The sequence below is a fragment of the Mustela nivalis genome, assembly GCF_964662115.1.
Source record: "Mustela nivalis genome assembly, chromosome: 2".
Classification (NCBI taxonomy): domain Eukaryota; kingdom Metazoa; phylum Chordata; class Mammalia; order Carnivora; family Mustelidae; genus Mustela; species Mustela nivalis.
In genome coordinates, this window is record NC_139021.1 from 150,647,013 (window position 1) to 150,666,108 (window position 19,096).

General features: G+C 46.2%; 1 protein-coding gene across 1 annotated transcript in view; it reads right to left on the minus strand.

Moving 5' to 3' along the window:
* Positions 1-18,088, minus strand: part of SLC16A12 (solute carrier family 16 member 12) — a 74,486-nt gene extending 56,398 nt beyond the window's left edge. The window contains exon 1 of the mRNA XM_082721910.1: positions 17,947-18,088. The gene's annotated coding sequence lies outside the window, so the exon portion shown is untranslated. The remainder of the gene's footprint in view (positions 1-17,946) is intronic.
* Between the last annotated feature and the right edge of the window lie 1,008 nt (positions 18,089-19,096).

Consider the following 19,096-nt stretch of genomic DNA (forward strand, 5'->3'; position numbering starts at 1 on the left):
AAAAGACTGTTAGCCACACAGATCAGTCAGAGAGGCCAAATGAACACTGGGTGAGCCAGATCAGAGTATCCTGCCTGGCTATTAGCTCTCCTAACCCCAAAGAAACCATCTAGCACAATGTTAAACGGGAGTTCCAAAGTAGACGTTTCTGGAGAGCCCCTATATTGCCCGAAGGAAGAGGAGCATATTTGGGAAAAAAGAAACAAAACTCTAGACCCGGCAAAGTTCGGTATCCCTGTGGGACCCTGAAGTGGTTGGACCAGGGGCTCTGTTAGAGAAACTGGTCTAGAGCTCAGGAGAGAGACCTGGTGTCCAGACCTGCACTCAGTATCCAGGCACGCCACTGGTCACTGAGATGTTGAAGAATAGGCCTTTTAGACTTCTTTGGGCATCTCCTGTTAATGGCAGATTCAGATTCAGTGGGTCTGGGTGGGGCCTGAGGTTTGAATTTCTGATAAACTCACAAGGGAGGCCTATGCTGGTCCACAGACCCCAATGTGAGGAGCCAGGTGTCCTGATGGTGGGTGGGAGAGAAGAGTGAGTAGGACTTGGAGGAATCCCAATCTTTCAGGGAGGGGTAGAAGAAGCAGAGGCTGCAAGGAAATTGAGAAAGGTAAAGATAAATCCAGACAAGCACAGGGTCAGAGCTCAAAAAAAAACCAAAAAACAAAAAACAAAACAAAAAAATAGAACAAGAGTCTCTTACGGTTTGCCTCCCTCTTTGGTTTTGTCTGGTTTCATTTTTCCCTCCTTTTCCCTATGATCCTCTGTCTTGTTTCTCAAATTCTTACTATCAGTGAGATCATATGATAATTGTCTTTCTCGGACTGATTTATTTCACTTAGCATACTAGCCTCTAGTCCTACCCACATCATTGCAAATGGCAAGATTTCATGTTTTTTGATGGCTGCATAATATTCCATTGTATATATATCTCACCCCTTCTTTATCCATTCATCTGTTGAGGAATATCTAGGCTCTTTCCATAGTTTGGCTATTGTGGACATTGCTGCTATAAGCATTGGGGTGCACATGTCCCTTCTGATCACTACATTTGTATCAGGAAACAAACGGAGGGTTGCTGGAGAGGGTAGGGTCGGGGTGGGAGGGATAAGGTGCCCTGCTGATGGACATCGGGGAGGGTATGTGCTATGGTGAGTGCTGTGAATTGTGAAGGCTGATGAATCACAGACCTGTACCCCTGAAACAAATAACATATTACATGTAAATAAAAAAATATATATATAAATAAAAGTATAAAATGCCCCCCCCCTTAAAAAAGGGAACAATATTATTAACCGTACTGACAGATCAGGTAAGACTCTAAGAAGAGGCACTGAGCCTGTCCTAGTCCACTTGGGCTGTCCTAACAAAATACCACAGTCCGGGGTGCTTAAACAACATGCATTTATTTTACTGCAATTCTGGAAGCTGGAAGGGGGGGAATCAGAGTGCCAGCCAGGTGGGGTGCTGGTGAGAGCTCTCTCCATGGCTTGCAGGGGCTTGCAGAGGGCCATCTTCTGGCTGTGTGCTCACATGGCCTCTCCTCAGCTCTTCTCTCTCTTCCCCTTCTTCTAAGGACACTAATCCCATCACGGGGTTCCACCCTCATGACCACCTCTAAACTTGAACCTCAAAGGCCCCGCCTTCTAATAATGCACCACTGCTGGTTGGGGCTTCAGCGTATGAAGGGGAGACACAAACACTGGGCTCCTAGAGTGCCCACTGGACTTTGTATTGAGGTGGAAGTGTCCCAGAAATGTTTGGCTACAATTTCAGTGGGTGATGTGATCCTCTGAGGGCATACAGTGTCAGTAGGAACACCTATGTCTTCTGTAAGACATGTGGCCATCAGGACTCACAGGTCCCTCCAGGGGAAAATGCCCCAGGTTGGGAATGCTGAGACCCTGGCTGGGCAGATCGCTGCCCCCAGCTCAGCACAGAACATCCCCCTGCCCCCTCAATGTGCAAGACAAGCAGGAGCTCTGGGCACATACATCCAAGCAGCTCAGGAATCCTGGCCACAAACACTCACATTGGTAATACTCATTCAGTTGCTAAAGACAGCTCCCCAGGCACTGAAGCCTGAACGGAAGAGAGGACTAGATAGATCCCTGCCGGTGGCCAGCATTACTCTTTTCAAAACTATCAATTTGGCCTCACTTTGCAAGACCAGAAGTTCTATTTGGGAAAATGAGATAAGTGCAGTCACAGATGGTTCCTACACCCATTTCCCACAAGAAGCTCAAAGAAAAGGCACATGGCTTCCTCAGTTCAAGCTCCCAGGCTTGTTATTCTAGTGACCTCATCAGAGTCATACCACCGGGCAGAAAACCAGGACTGTAAGAGCACGGCCCCTTGGGGGATGGGGCTTGGGGGTGGGGGGAGCCCCCAGGCAAGGAACCGGAACCCGCTTGCTGGGAGCTCGGACCCCACCCAAGTCATTATCAATTAGTCATCACCACCAGCACAGGACAGATGGAATTGTTTGCAACTGCTCTATTTTCCATTCAACAACATAACGGGAAGGAAATAAACCAGGGGCTGCCTTGTAGAGCCAGTAATATTTTATGATTAAGGTTATTTGGCAAATTAAGGCAACAAAACCAGCAGAATGCCAAAAAGAAGCTACCTCAACTTCTATTGTAATTACAGTCAACACACTTACCCGGAAACACTGGCTATGAGAAAAAGGCCTCAAAATGAACAAATCTGGAATCCGTGCAATTTATTACAGGAACCAGTGTGTCTGACTCATCTTCTTTTGCTCTGCCCATCATTCTAACTGGCTTGATCATTTGTTTTCCAAGGCAGTGACAAATGAGACTGTAAACGCTAGGAGGGCAGGGATTTTTGTCGGTTTTGTCAGCTGATACTTCCTTGGCAATAAGAACAGAATCAGAGTATCTGTCCAATGGTGACATGATGTTCTCTGCAACTGAGCGAGAGCCCTGTCCCTCCGTATTAAATCACAGCTCGGCTACTTCATGCTTGAGCTCCCAAAGAGGGGGGATTTCGCAACCCCTGGCTTAAGTGCCACCACCAATCATTTAGTTGTAAATGGATACTGTAAATAACTGGTAAGATTTCTTGTAGGAATCTATGTATTCTCTCTGTGATCTTGTTTCCACGAGTTATGGGCTTAGCACCCTATTTTTACCTGACAAGGTGAATGCCTACCTTGTTTCCTATTCGATTATAAATTCCTTCAAACTTGTTATCAGGGCAAATTGGTTGGATCAAACCAAAAAGGGAAATGTTAGCTCAGTGCCTAGTCTTGGGAGGTTCTCCAAGCTGAGCTCCACCTAGACAGGAAGACAGGGAGTAACTGTTTTAAATTCCCTCAAGTTGCTCAGCAAATCATAGGAATTAAGCGACTCTGTCCCATTTGAATTGTAACATTTCTTTTGGGTTAGCATTCTGCCCAAGTTACAAGAGTTTTTTTTTTTTTTTTTTTTTAAGATTTTATTTATTTATTTGACAGACAGAGATCACAAGTAGGCAAAGAGGCAGGTAGAGAGAGAGGAAGGGAAGCAGGCTCCCTGCTGAACAGAGAGCCCGATGCGGGGCTTGATCCCAGGACCCTGGGATCATGACCTTGGCCGAAGGCAGAGGCTTAACCCCCTGAGCCACCCAGGTGCCCCCCAAGTTACAAGAGTTTTGTGGACAACCTGACATTTCCAATAAGGGTCAGGGATCCACTGAATCCATGATAGGCGAACGGTTCTCGCCAAGGACTAATTCAAGACAAGTTCAAACGTTTAAGAGCCACTTTTTAGAAATTCAAAATGAAACCCTATTGGCAGAAGGGGGACATTAAAAATACAAAATGTAACCCTGATTTACTCACATGTAGAATTTAAGAAACAAAACAAAGGATAACAAAGGGAGAGAGGCAAATCAAGAAACAGACCCATAACTTTAGGGAACACCCTGATGGTCACCAGATGGCAGGGGGTGGCAGGATGCGGGGTTAGGTGATGGGGCTTCAGGAGCGCACTTGTGGCGAGCTCTGGGTATAGAAGCATTGAATCACTATACTATACAGTTGAAACTAACAGAACACTGTATGTTAACTGCACTGGCACAATACATTCAAAAATAATGTAAACCAGAGATGTGAGAGAAAGTGGGGGAAGCAGTATGCTCTTTTGTTCCCTTCTGTAAAGTCTGATTATTCTAGAGGTAATTTTGAACATTCAAATCTGGAAAAAGAAGCAAATAAAGAAGGTGCCATTCTAATGCATAAAGATCTGGGTAGAAATGCAGGCTTTCCCCCTAACTGGCCCTGTAATCTGGTAGGAGCGGCCTCCTGGGTCTCCAGTTTCTACCTGCCCTCCCCAAACAACTCAGTTGCTGCCACAGCACTCTCCCCCCACCCTGGCCCCCCAGGCCTGGTCACATTGTGTGTTCTGTTGATGGTCACCTCCAGGGTCCTACACTTTTGCTTTTTCCGCTTATCCCACTTGACACACTTTTGTTTAAAATTAGCTCAGGAAATGTACAAAGGGCAAAATACAAATATAGTTTGTATCATAAATGGTTGCAACTATGAGTTTTCAAAAATTCATTTAAGATTACTGACAGTTCCTTCTTCTGACTTTGTATTGCTCACATAGCTTCATTCATCAATATATCGGGTGAAGAAGAGTTGGGGAGAAGTATCGTTTAGAAACTCTTGGGACAATTACATGGGAAGTCAAGTCACATGAATGCAAGTCTTCGTAGTCCCACCACAACGCGGAGACAGATACTCCATATCATACTGCATCAGCAGAAAATCCAGCATACTGCATTTCACTTTCGCCATCAACGACTTGCATTTTGTCTCAGAGTAGAGCAGAAGTCCCAGCACGAGGGCCAGAACTACGAATAAAAAGCAGATGTGTATCAAAGATAGACCTTCGGGGAGTCTCTTTGCATGCAGACCGAGAGGCCTCAAGGGCAGTAACTCACACTAAGGAAAAGATGAATCAGGATGGACGAGTTTAGTTTCTCCCCAGGACTTTACAAACGAATGGGGAGGAAATGGCATCAGCTGAGCCACAGAATCACAGTTTTTACTATAATTGCAAGGGGGACCTGGGAAATGTAAGTTAGATGTTATCAGAACAGTTCAGGTTTTCTGGAAATAGTTAATGATCCCAGGCAGATAAAAGCACCACAGAGAAAGCACTTAATTCCCCAAATAATGCTACAAGTGTGTCATTTTCACCATCCAGAAACCTTCCATGAGCCAATCAAGCAATCCCTATAAAAAGTTTCAAACTCTTTGACCTAGATTCTTCTTCCGGGAGACTATCTGATGGATAGAAACCAAAATATGGGGGAAGTTCACTTCACAGTGATGTTCAAAGCAGGGTAATTTGCAACATCAAAAAAAAAAAAAAAAATGATGCCGCCACCACCACCTACTGCCTTCAGTACAGATGGAACTCATGACCCCACTAACTCTCAATACAGATGCACATTCAGGCTTGACTTCTTCCTGGGGCTCAGATGAGACAATAGAGATAAGCGTGTAATAAACATTTGTAAATCCCTCTACTATTTCAAAAGCATAAGTACACAAAAATCTTATATTTGGGAAGTAAAGGGAAAGAGAAAAGAAAAGGATCGAGTGTTCTAAAAGCACATGTACACCTGTGTGTTGCAAACCCCTAGAGCAGGGAGCCCTAAACTAGTGAGTTAGCAAAAGACCGTCAGTGGCAGACAACGGAGCAGTTGTCAGAGGCCCCATAGCCAGCTGCCACTCCCAGTCACACTGGCCACAGCACTGAAACCCACAGTGAAACTGACCACCAGCCTCTTCTCTAGCCTTACTGTTCCAGATCTCAGCTTAACAGGGTCAGAAATAAAACATTTAGAATGCCTTGAGTATGATGGTTACTTGATATGTGTTTAGTGAATTATATGACTAGAGCAAGAGTCTGGAACACATAAGTGCTCAGTAAATGGAACCATTATTCATATCGTCATCATCATCATTATTAAATGAAAAATTCACTCTTTAAAGTTTATATAGTTTCCAACTCCCACGATGATCATCTCAGAGAAAACCGAAGCTCACGGAAGTTGGTAATTTGCCGGAGTTCACAGTGCCAGCAAATGCTGGAGTGGGACTTGACCGCCGCCATCCTGAGGCTCCTTCCCCTTGAAAAGGCTGGAATTTTATAACAATGCCCCTGAGCCTTCTCTCTGTCATAGACATGATTCCCAACATCCAGTCCATCCCAAGTGGTTAATCAAAATCACAGCAACCCTGTGGGGCCTGTCAGTCATGGGCTGATTTAAGGAAAGGGCTGTGACCCCCCTCTTTGCCAGGGACAAGGAAGTCTTCCGGGAGCTTCTGGGAAAGATTCGCTCACTACTGAGAAGACACGAAGACGCTGCTTCTCCCCCCATCCCCCAGCGGATGTTCCTGTCTCCATGTGATCCTTCGAACAACTGAAGCCATCTGGAGACCATGAGGGCAATCAGGTTGAGAATGAAATGAACACATGGCAGGGACGGAGCCAAGAGAATCACAGAGAAGCCAAGCCAGAGCCTGGGACATTCTGCTAACTGAAGAAATCCTTTTCCTTACCAGTGCCGTCAGTCCAGCTTGGAGTTTTTGTTCCGTACACCCCAGAACAGCCTGCCTGATTCACTATCCGTGCCGGCCACTCGCCTAGGCCTGGCACACATATTCTGTCCCCCAGGAGTAGCTCCGGATCTTCACATGTAGGGCATCTAAGCTTACCTCGGATCTAATTTTGATTTCCTGCAACCCTGAATGGGCAGAAGAGCAAAGCCGACCGTGGTATGCACAGCTGTACAAAGGGAGCACGCGTTGCTGGTTCCCATCACATGGCTAACTATAGAAGCCCCACTGAGCCCCACTCAAATTCTGGCCCCTCTCCCACGACCCCCCACCCCCACAAAGCACAACAAAGCTCAACAGCTGGAAGCCTGATGATCCTCAGTTTCTTCCCCGCCCACTGTGCAGCTCACTCCCAGAGAGGAGAATGAAGAGGGAGAAGGAGGAGGAGGTTGCATCAGAGCACACAGTCCTTTCTTTGCAGTGTGATAAAGATGATTTCGCTAAAGCATCCAAAGTTGCTTTGAAAGGTGTTGTTTTGCCAACCGATACTTGCAAGTTATTTTTTTCAAAAACTACAGTGCAAGATGGGAGCGATCCAACCATTCTGTGACTTGCCCTGTTGGGAGCAGGTGGTGGTACTTATTGCATGCCAGAGATCAGCCTTCTGTATCCTTCGACAGAACCACAGCATATTTGGGTTGTAGCTTTCTAAAGTCCAGACCCGTCCTTAGGGCTACTGGGCACCATCCTCCCACAAGAGGGAGGGTCTAGTCAACATGGGCCCAACATTCTGCGGGTCTCAGCCTCAACCTTGACCTCGTCACGTCCCATAACATTCACCTCCATTCAATTCAGCCATGTACTCCCAAAGCCATCAACCAATCATCACCTATGCCAGTCCTCACTTCTGAAAACTAGAGCTGATGTGAGATGTCCCAAACCTCAACCTTCTATCCTTCACAATTCCCTAACTCCTACTGCACCTGGTTTCCAACCTCCCTGAGCTCCCAGGCCCCTGGCCTCTCTCCCTCACCTCCCAGCCCCTCAGCTTGCCTGCTCTTCAGAGGCTAGAGCTCCTTCTCCACCATGTCACTTGCTCTCTTTCTGACACCCCCATTCCTTCCAAGCCACCAGTCCTCAATTTTGAATCAACCCAGACCATCCAAACATTTCCATTCCTATAACTGGTAAGGCAAGTTCTGCCAGAGCAGATCTCTCAACCTCGCAAATCAATGGCACAATTATGATTTCCAACACAAACCAAGTGCTTGGAATGACTCAGCAACAATATTTCTACCTATTCCATTTGCACATTGCTTATTCAAAATAAGTACTCTATGTACCCCACAGCAGGATGGTGGACAGCGCTGAAGGCATCCTGGTCCTGCCTCTGGGCAGCTGTTCAACCTCAGGCCAGAGGCTTCACCCATCTGGGCTGCCATTGCCTCACTTACAACATTAGGAAAATAACTCCGTCCTCACATGACTGTTGCTAGAACTCAGAGGCTTCACCCAGGGCAGTAGTTTGAACAAAGCTTAAAACATATAAAGCGCCCCCTGAAAATACCAGTTACTGTTTTATAGAGAAAATGTGGGCTATTTTTACTCCATTTTTTCCCCCTTCAGCTTATTCGTCCACTTCTTCCCTATCCATGTGCACCCTTCATCCCTTTTGTTCCTTTGGCAAAGAAAGAGGCTTCCCTTCGTATTTGATTTCTCAGGGTAGTGTCCCCTCTTCTACATTCTGTATTTTGAACCTAGACCTTCAGCTTACAAATTTCCTCAAGTATCTGTCATCTTGAAAGCGAGGAGGAATGTGAGAGAAGAAAGAAGGGAAGAGAACTCGAGCCAAGGGGAGAAAGCCCCCTTCACCCCTACCACCTGGGAAGAAAGCCCCCTTCACCCCTACTGCCCTTTCAGCTGCCCCCAACTACTTTCTTCCCTTCCCAAACCTGGCCTCCTAAGGACCTGTCCACACTGACTGTGTCCTCATCCCTTTTCTCACTCCCACCTCCGCAGAATGGAATTTGCATCCTGCCTCCCCTACACACCGCTCAAGCTGTTGTAGACACCAATGACTCCTAATTGCCAATAGTAACTCTGCCATCCCTAATTAACTGGCTTCTCTGTCGCGCTTGGCACGCTCTCTCATTATTGAAACTTTCTTCCTTGAATTTCCTCGACCAGAGTCCCGCCTGTTTATCCTCCCTGCCGGCCCAAAGACCTATGCTTCTTACATTCCTTTGCTAGAGCCTTCTTTCTCTGGCCACTCATTAGATGTCATGTCATTTACTCATCCATTCAACAAACATACTGGACACTTACCATATGTGAGGTAGCATGACAGCTGCTGTGACCAGCTGAGTAGAGACAGCTGAAGCACAACCCCAAGAGGCACTATTCACAGTGAGACACAACTACGCAGACATATGAATAGCACTTTCTGGAATTGTGCAAGGATTTTATCTCTGACCCATCATCTCACGTCTCTTTATAAACACTCTCCTTGGGCGATCATTTCCAAACACAGGGCTTAAGCCGTGAACAATAGCAGTGACACTGTAAATAAGACGTTGTCTCTGCCCTCACAGTTGCTCTAGAAAAAGATCGGCATGTAACTAGAATGGAAAAAGGAGGGTACAGTGACCAAGATGTGCCTGGGGTATAATGTGAACACACCCTAGTTATTCTCCACAATTTTTTGACCCATTTCACACTTCATTCTTTACATGCTCCTCAGGTAATTACATCCAATTATGTCTTGTTCATCCAATCTTGTCATGTTCAACTGAGCCTATTAGCTGATAATGCCCACATTTTGGACTGCTCTCCTAGAACATCAAATTGCCTCTCCACCACATGCCCTGTAAGGGCACCAAGCACAAAGACTATAAATATGAATAAAGCGGAAGTCTTACCATGAGGCATGAACCTTACTCCCCAGGCACCATTTCAACAGACCACTCATTTGTCACTCTCTTGGACCTTTCTTCAAGCCTCATTCAGAAATGTTTGAAGCACAAGCTAATTTTATCACCAAAACCCCATTCCCACCCCCACTCCTCAGTTTAAAAGCCTTCAAGGAGTACTCTTAGCAGCTAAAGCAAAACTGAAACTCCTTAGTGCGGTCCACGAAGACCCTAAATGATCTTGCTCCTGCCAGTTCTTCTGGTCTTATCTGGCATGGAGCCATACACATGCCCTGCAGGTCAGCCATCCCTAACCACCCTGGGAAGCCACGCAGCTCTTTCAGTCCACAGTGTTACTTTCCCACCTCAGTGCCTTTGTACATGCTGTGCCTGGTGCCTAGACCACCCTTCCTCAGGGTGTTCACCACATGAGTCTCTACACTTCCTTAATGGCTTGACCAACCCAGGCAGCATTTAGACCCTCTGGCTTTGAACTAAAGAAGGGACTCACAATGCCCTGATAACTTGTCTGCTTAGGAGACAAGTAATCTGCCTCCCCTAGGAGATTGCAAGCCTTTGGGTAAGACCCCATCTATTCTCTGTGGGCCTTCAGCACCTTACATGCTTGGGACTCAGCAAACATTTGCCTGATGAAGAGGTAAACTCACTGAGCTATTTTAACATTGCTTAAGCACAATATGTTTTTATTAGAGCCTCTAAAAGTAATTAATTCTATTCCATCTAATTCAAAAGGCTCTTCCTACCTTAAAACTATTAAAACTTAAAAAAAAAAAAAAACTTAAACTTTGCCTTAATCTAGCCTGTATCTGCAGCCAATTAGGTATATGATCATGCAAGAATTTCTAAAGAAAGCAGAATGTACCAGAACAATTCCGAGAGACCAATTCAGATGCATCAGCTATTCAATGTCATTTGAAATTTCTTTTAGTTTTTGAAGTTTTATTTATTCATTTATTTATTCAGTACACTCTACACAGGGCATGGAGCCCAACACAAGGCTTGAACTCAGTGCTCTGAGATCAAGACCTGAGCTGAGATCAAGAGTCAAACACTTAACTGACTTAGCCACCCAGATGCCCCCCCACTTTCATTTGAAATTTTAATTACACCTTCATCTCTAATAAAATTAAAACATAGGGTTGTCTACAATTTTTCTGAATGTGGAAGAAGTCAACTGAAAGAAGTAAAAACAAGAGGGAAAAAAATGTGTGGTGCTTAATTTTTTGATACAAGTCACTCTCAACTTTCCCTACCCCCATATCATGCCTGCTTTATTATTAGAACCCCCTATTAAGTAAAATATATTTGCCAGTGTCTTACTTATGAGCATTTATTTATTCTTTATCAGGGTACTTTGACTTCTTCTAAGAGGGTTTATAAATTATGTTAATACACTGTTGCCTGTTGAGACTTGTAACACATTTGCTAAACAGCTGGCCAACACTGAAGGCAAAGTCTGTATCAATGACACAAAATAAAACTTCAGACCTTTGTGGCATGGGGACTTACCTGGGGTCTCACTGGGACCCTACCCAGAACTTAGTAGTCACCACTCTAGTCCCACAAGGGAAATGAAGACATGGTGGGGGCAGGGCGGGGGGGGATGTCTGAATTTTACTGTAATGCTTCTTAACAAATCACTGCAAGACAAAAATACCGCAATGGCTCTCTCACTACCAAATCCATGAGGCAAACACTCAAGTTTATCTTCTCATTCTGGACATCAGTACACATATAGAAGGAGCCCTCGAAGAGAAACTTCCCTGGCTGGCTTCCACGGCCTATGCTCTGACCCTACCCCACACCTCCACCTACACACATATACACTCATGCTTCAATTCTTTCGACAGTTACGCCCGAGCATATGTGGGGAAATAGCAAACTAAAGAAGGAACTTTGCTGACCAAAATGTGAGTACAGAGAGTACCTGACCTAGCACCACCATTCCTCAGGATTTCATCTTTGACCCACCTCACATCTCTCCATCAACACCCTCCTGGCGTGATTATTTCCACACACACAGGACTTAAACTGAGTCTCTATGCTAATGACTTCCAATTTATGCTTCTTGCCTAGAATATCTAATTACTCATTTGATGCTCTCTGTGCACAGGCACAGAGGATATAAAGTTAATAAGACCAATGTCTTCCCATGCTTTTTCAACACAGGTGCACGGTAGTATTTTGAAATAATTAGGAGCTACCAGAATGACATAAACCAAATTTGGCAGAGAAAGGGAAGCAGAAACTTATAAACATGTGGCCTAATCATTTACAAACTTGTTTTCACCAAGAAATCCCTTGTTCAGAGAAAATCTTACTTGGAAACCCAAAATGTGAAATCAAGACCAGCACAGCACTCAGGTTGCCAAAGAGATCACCAAAAGGAACGCAAAGCTGGATGTAGGACATCTTTCCCCACACTGTCCCCATGCCCCTCATGTGTCGAGACTCCTTGAAACCCACAGAAATACGTAAAACATTTATTTATAGATTTTATGTATTTATTTATTTGTCAGAAAGAGAGAATGAGAGCGAGCGTACCAGTAGGCAGAGTGGCAGGCAGAGGCAGAGAGAGGCAGGCTCCCCGCCAAACAAGGCACCCCATGCAGAACTCGGTCCCAGGACACCGGGATCATGACCTGAGCCGAAGGCAGCGGCTTAAGTGACTGAGCCACCCAGGCGCCCCAGAAGTACTTCATTTAATACAAAAATCAACAGTGAAGGGCGCCTGGGTGGCTCAGTGGGTTTAGCTGCTGCCTTCGGCTCAGGTCATGGTCTCGGGGTCCTGGGATCGAGTCCCGCATCGGGCTCTCTGCTCAGCGGAGAGCCTGCTTCCCTCTCTCTCTCTCTGCCTGCCTCTTCCTCTACTTGTGATTTCTCTCTGTCAAATAAATAAATAATTTAAAAAAAAATCAACAGTGAAAACACATTTGGGGACAGCTAACTGGTAACAGAGGGTGAGAATTCCCACTACTGTTGAGAGTAAAATAAGACTAAATGTCATTAAAAATAAGATCAGTTCTGAGATGCCTGGGTGGCTCGACTGGTTAAGCATCTGCCTTGGGCTCACGTCATGATCCCAGGGTTCTTGCTCAGTGGGGAGCCTGCTTCTTCCTCTGCCTGCCGATCCTCTTGCTTGTGTGTACTCTTTCTCTCTCTGACAAATAAATGTATAAAATCTTTAAAACAAAACAAAACAAACAACTAAGATCAGTTTTAAGAAATCCACTAGATCAGTGTTTTCACCTTGTCTATTATCTTGCCACATTTTCTCGAAGACAGTAAAAGCATTTGTACCTTAAAGTTACTTGTGGAAAAGCCCAAGTGCCAAATCTTCCTAGATTCGTTTTATTAGAGTTCAACCATCTTCTACAGCTGTCCATTCCACATGTAAGAAGTAGTAGCCTGCTTGTTGATCTTGTTCTTTCTCTTTTTAGCTTCACTGTCTTTTGCAGGCTGTGGTTTGAGATAAAATCTACCCTTTTAATCATCCTAAAGACTACAGTTTGGTGATTTTTTAGTGTACTCCCATGTTATAAAGCCATCACTGCCATCTAATTCTAGAATAAAGCCATCATCCCCCAAAGAAACCATGTACCATTGTCAGTCACTCTCCACTCTCCCCACCCCCTTACTATGTCAGCCACCAATCTACTTTTTGTCTCTGTGGATTTGCCTACGTTGGACGTATCACACAATATGTGGTCTTTTGTATCTGGCTTCTCTCACTCAGCATAATGTTTTCATGGTTCATCCACACTGTAGCATGTGTTGACATCGTTTTTTAGAAATGACTCACTTTTATGGGCCTATAGGGCAATCCATTCAGTTTTTATAGAAAAAACATTCTTCGGCATTTACATTACATCATTTTATGTAATATTTCATTAAATTGCAAAATTACAATAGCAAGTACTAGTGGTAGGCTGGTGATAAACAGAACTATGAGCAAACACGACTATGAGCATGGCCCTGAGCTGATAAAAAGCAAAGTACACCAATTCATGGTGATGGCAGCTACTTCCCACCGCGGCCTCTGTGCTGAGGAGCAACCAGGAAGGGTTCCGGAGGGAAGAAGAGTAATGGCTAACCCTGAGTTGGGTTGTTTTTTTTTTTTTTTTAAGATTTATTCATTTATGTTAGAGAGAGAGTGGGTAGAGAGGTAAGAGAGAGAGAATTCTGAAGCAGACTCCCCACTGAGCGTGGAGACCAACACTGGGCTCGAGGTGGGGCTCCACCCTACCACCCCAAGTTCATGACCCGAGCCTAAACCAAGGGGCAGCCATTTAACCAACTGAGCCACACAGGTGCCCTGAGTTGCTGTAGTGTCGGTCAGTATGCCATTATCCAAGATGGAGAGGGAAGCATGCAGAGGGTGTAGAAATGGTCAGGGTTCATTATACAACCCAACACAGCCTTACCTGGCCCCTCAAAAGGAAGTCCTCCATAGGTCCACAAAGAGAAAAACCAGAGATACATTCCCAAAAAGATAGATATACCCTTCTACTTCTAGAAAGCTTTACCAAACTGTCAAGGAGAAGCTCAAACATGTCCTCTCTTTAAGTCTTCCCTAAACCCTGATTACTTATAGTGCCTGCATGCTTTCTCTCCTCCCTTCTAATTTCCAGAGTACTTACCTACCTCATGAAGCTCATAACCCGGATGACAGCCAGTCATGTAACATCTTTTCGTTTTTTTTCCATACCTGGCTGAAAGCTACCTCGGAGGCAGGTCTGTGTCTTTGCCTTGCATGCTGCCAGAGCATGGCGGGGGGGGGTGCTCAAAACACAATCTTTATACCAATATTTATAAGGAGAGGGGCACCTGGGTGGTTCAGTGGGTTAAGCCGCTGCCTTCTGCTTGGGTCATGATCTCAAGGTCCTGGGATCAAGCCCCGCATCGGGCTTTCTGCTCAGTGGGGAGCCTGCTTCCTCCTCTCTCTCTGCCTGCCTCTCTGCCTACTTGTGATCTCTGTCAAATAAAATGAATAAAATCTTTAAAAAAAAAAAGGAGAAATTCGCTAAGCATTTATTATTTATTTATTAAGTAAAGAAGGAGCACATTAAATAACTAATTTATTTAGGCATTTCCTACCTGGCTAGAGCAACTCAGCCCATTCATCAACATGGAGTCAAAGAAGAGGGAAAAGAGGGATGAGCTTAGGGATGAGCGACTGATGGGGAGAAGCAGAGGGCAACTGAAGAAAATCAACGAGTCCGGGTGCCTAGCAGCCATCAGAAATCATGACTCTCCTCCAAGGGCTTCACAGAGACCACTTTCAAATAGGACATTGTTAGATAATGACACTTCCTGATGTCCTTTGATGGAGAAGAAATTAAAAACAGACGGAAAATCTCTGTACCCCAAATCTCCCAACATCAAATGTGGATTTGGTTTTTCCCCAATTAAATTGTTATACCATACCACTTTAATGGGTGAGTTTTGAGATATCCTACAAAGGTCCTTATAAGCAAATAGCTTCCAAATTAGCGATTTTTAAAAGCAAACCAATCGGGTAGTAAGGAATGCATAAACAACCCCAAAGTCTGCACTGAATACTTTTTTTGGCTGTATATGACTGAAAAACTGCCAAGTTCATTTTGATAAGCCTTTGTTAAAAACAATAAACATGCCTAAGCTTGCAAACCATGCCGTTTTGAAGAAAAAGCAGTTGAGGGAATTAGAAAATGCTTAAAACTGGAATGTCTGAAAAAAACCTTCCGTGGTAACGGATTTACCAAGAAGTCACAACACTGTGAAGCTTAGGAATATGGAGAGGAGTGGGGGACAAAATATAAAGTGAGAAAAAATGAAAGCAGAACACCATCTGCATATATAAGTAAGCAGCTACATCTTACCCACTGGTTACAATAGCAACACGACCACGGGCACGCTAACGCTAGTGAGAAAATGAACCCTCCCATGCTTCATTAAGTTTAATGTCACCCCAATGATGTCCCTGCACTAAAGGAAATATAATTTAAGGGACTCCGAATGAACATACATAAAATAACCTAATGTGGCACTTGCTCTTCGTGGGAGGATATCCTTTCAAAGAAGTCAAAGTAATTTATCTGAATTCCCTTCTTTGTTTCCAGTGATTATAAAATCAGCAGGATCAGGAGATTGGAAAGAAGAGAATCTGGAACATTTAAGTTCATTTCCCTACTTTAGGCAAAACCAAAATTCTTTTCTATCTGCCAAGCAAAATCCAGAAACATTCTAATGAATGAATTATAACTTGAGCTCCACAGGAAGAAATCTTTTTGCTGCATTCACTGATGATCCCAAATGCCCATAACAGCACCGGGCACACAGTAGTCACTGCAGAATACGGCAGGTAAATAAAAAGCTCTGTTAAAAATTGAGAAACGTAAAAAAGTATGCAATGCCTAAAATGCTAAAGAAGTCAGCTTAAAGTCCCTTTCTCAGCTCTGTTATAAGGTCATGGTGTTAATCACAACACACACACGATCCTCATATAAACCCCTTTTCTCAAGTTGGCTCCGAAGTTATATGTTACACCTTTTACTCTAACCAATCATCACCAGAAGGAGCTGAGATTCCAGGGAGAGATGCAGGTAAATTTAGTCCACCTGCTTTGATTAGTTTTCTTTTCTGGATGTTCACCTAGGATGTATCTGAATATTCATCACTGTTCAAGAATTAAGTAAATATTATTTAAATTTAAAGGTTTGTATTTTTTTTAATTGTACTACAGAAGTGGTTTGGCTAAATCAACCTCTCATTTATTTCAAAATTCCACCAGTTAAAATAAATAAATAAATAAGAAGAATAAGAATATAATTATAGGTGATTCTAGTTTCATCATTTTTGTTCAAAATGCCTAGCAACAATATGCTTTGCCAGTGTCACCAAGTGGGAAGAAGGCATGGACTGTGGTGTTGGCTTCATCACCAATGAACAATGTGAGTTTAGCCAATCTTTGCCAATGGGAATCCTGGCTTTCTGGCTTGCCAGGTGAAGGGTTTGAATAGATAATCTCTAAAAACCCTTTTCAATTTCTAAGATCCTGCCATTACATGACCAAATCCAGTCACTCAGTTACTATTTCTTATTTTCACCATTTATTTCTTTAACAGATAGACGTTGGGCACCTCAGGAGGGTCAGACACCCTCCGCTTAGTTCGGCAGGACATTGGCTTAGTTGAGCAGGACATTGGTGGAGGGAGGGTGAGACAAACTGCAGGGTCCATTGATGACTTTATCTTTTTTCTTTCTTTTTTTTAAGATTTTACTTATCTATTTGACAGAATGAGAGAGAGAGCAGAAGGGGAGTGGGAGAGGGTGAAGCAGGCTCCCCGCTGCTCAAGGAGCCGGATGCTGGGCTGCATCCCAGGACTCTGTGAACAGGACCTGAGCTCAAATCAGGCGCCCAATGTACGGAACCACCCAGGCCACCCCCCTCCCCTTGATGATTTTAAAAGCTAGTGATCTCAGAAATCCGTGGAGACAGTGTGTTTCTAAATTTGTCAGGCCTTGTCTTTCTTCCTGGGCTAAGCCGGCTGCAACTTCAGAGTACCGAAATCTCAGCAAAGAAGCAAACAGGATGGACGAATTAGAGTCCCATCAGAATGGAATGGTTTAACCGGTGTTCTGGTAGGTTCCATCTGACTCAACATTAAAAAAAAAAAAAAAAAAAGTTGTAAGATGGTCAGAAAGCTGAACTGTGAAAACGGAAGGCTAACCGAATGGCCTCAGTACTTAACGGAATCATGCTTAGAATTTTGCTTGTCAACACTTGTCCCTGAGTTTGCACTACAGGGATCACGCGGCCTTCCTTAAGGACAAGAAAGAGCTGAGAAATTAAGTTCAGTCAGTTGAGGGGTTTGAATGCTAGTCGGTGTGTTGTTAGTACACCGTACAAGAAAAATAAATATTATTACCTGAGCAGAAGACGATTAAGAAAAAGGGGGGGGGGGAGTCACTGGAAGCCCAATCCAGCAGAAAAGCAGTCTCTCTAACACCGGGAAATCTACCTTTGGAAAGCACAGGAGACGGAGATCAAAGACGCTTCCTTTCCAGCCACCTGCCCAGAAACAGCTGGAGCGCGGGCCCAACGCCGACAAGACGAGGGAGCACATGTCTGTCCCTCTAACCCAATCCCAACATGCGCCCCGATGACCTGGACTGGGGAAGGGGTTCAGGCTCCGGGGACGCTGGGGCCGCGGGAGCCACTGAGCGCCCTCCGCCAGCTCCAACACGCCCAGCCCGAGGCCGCCCCGCCACGCTGCATGCCCCAGGTCCCCCAGAGCCCCCACGCCGCTGGGAAACGGGGAGAGAGACAGCCGCTCGCGGGAGGCTGCGCCCCGGGCAGCCCCGCCCGGCCGGTGCCCGCGCCCCGCAGCCCGCTCCGGGCGCGCAGTACCCCCCTCTCCCGGCCCCCGCCCCGTCCCGCCGCGTCCTCACCTCGCGTGGACCGATGTACCCCGGGCGGCGGCGCGCGGACATGCCCCGCGGGCGCACCCACCCGGCCGACTCCCCGTGCCGTGGCCCCTTCCCGGGCCCCAGCCGCCGCGGTCCGCGCTTCCGAGGGGCGGGGAGCGCTCGGGGCGGAGGCGCCGGCGGGGCCGGGCGCCCCGCGGGCAGCGCGGGAGGAGGAGAGCGTCGCGGGGAAGCGCCCAGAGTGCGGCCTGCGAAACGCGCCGGCGGGTCCACCCCCGCCCCGCCAGCGCCGCCGTGGACTCTGCCGGGTGGGCGAAAGGGGTTTATTCCCGGGATCCGCTCGCCGGGCCGAGGCTTGGCGCGGGGGCGGAGGGACACCTCGCGGTTATGCAATGGGTCAGCCCGCTGGGTCCCCAGCCAGCTCGCCCCGGCACCGCCCTCGTCTCCGCGGGGTCCGCCGTGACCCTTATCAGCCGCGCGCGTCCCTGACCGAGGCGAGCAGAGGCGGCCGGGCGTTCGCAAAAGAACTTTCCCCTGCAGGGTAGACGAGCAACGTCTGGAGAAGGAATTCAAGGACTCCCTTAGACGTAGCTGGCAGGGATGCCGCCGGCCGCGCTTCCCAGGTCACAGCGCACGACCCCGAGCCCCCGGAGTGTTAGTTAAAAGCGTTGGCTCTGGCAGTTAGCTGGACCTGGATTCAACGCTCCTGAAAAGCTTGTGACCTTGAGCAAGTTAAGTCCCTGGGCCTCAGTTTCTTCACCTGTGAAATGAGATAATAATAGTCCGCTCAGGTGTTCGCCGAGAGGACACAATGAAGCGAAGTGCAGGCGCCGGGCATGTCACGGTCGACGTTACTGCTGTTGATTGTATGGCGGCTCGTCCCCATTCCTCAAATGTTGCCTTAAAGGCGGCGGTTTCAATGACCTAGAGAGGCAGCTTCCCGGGTTTGCCCAGAAGCACCCCGCGTAAGGCAGATTCTAGGCTAACCTTCCTGTAAATCAGTCAGAAGCAGGTTCTCCGAATTGTCTGTCTGATTCCAGATTCTTGGGGTCTACACCCTTGCCACTCCGAGGTATCTTTGTCATGTGCAAGCTTGCTAGAAATGCGAAATCTGGGGCTCACCCCCCACCCCCCCCCCCCGCACCTCTAAGTCACAATCTGTGTCTTAACAAGA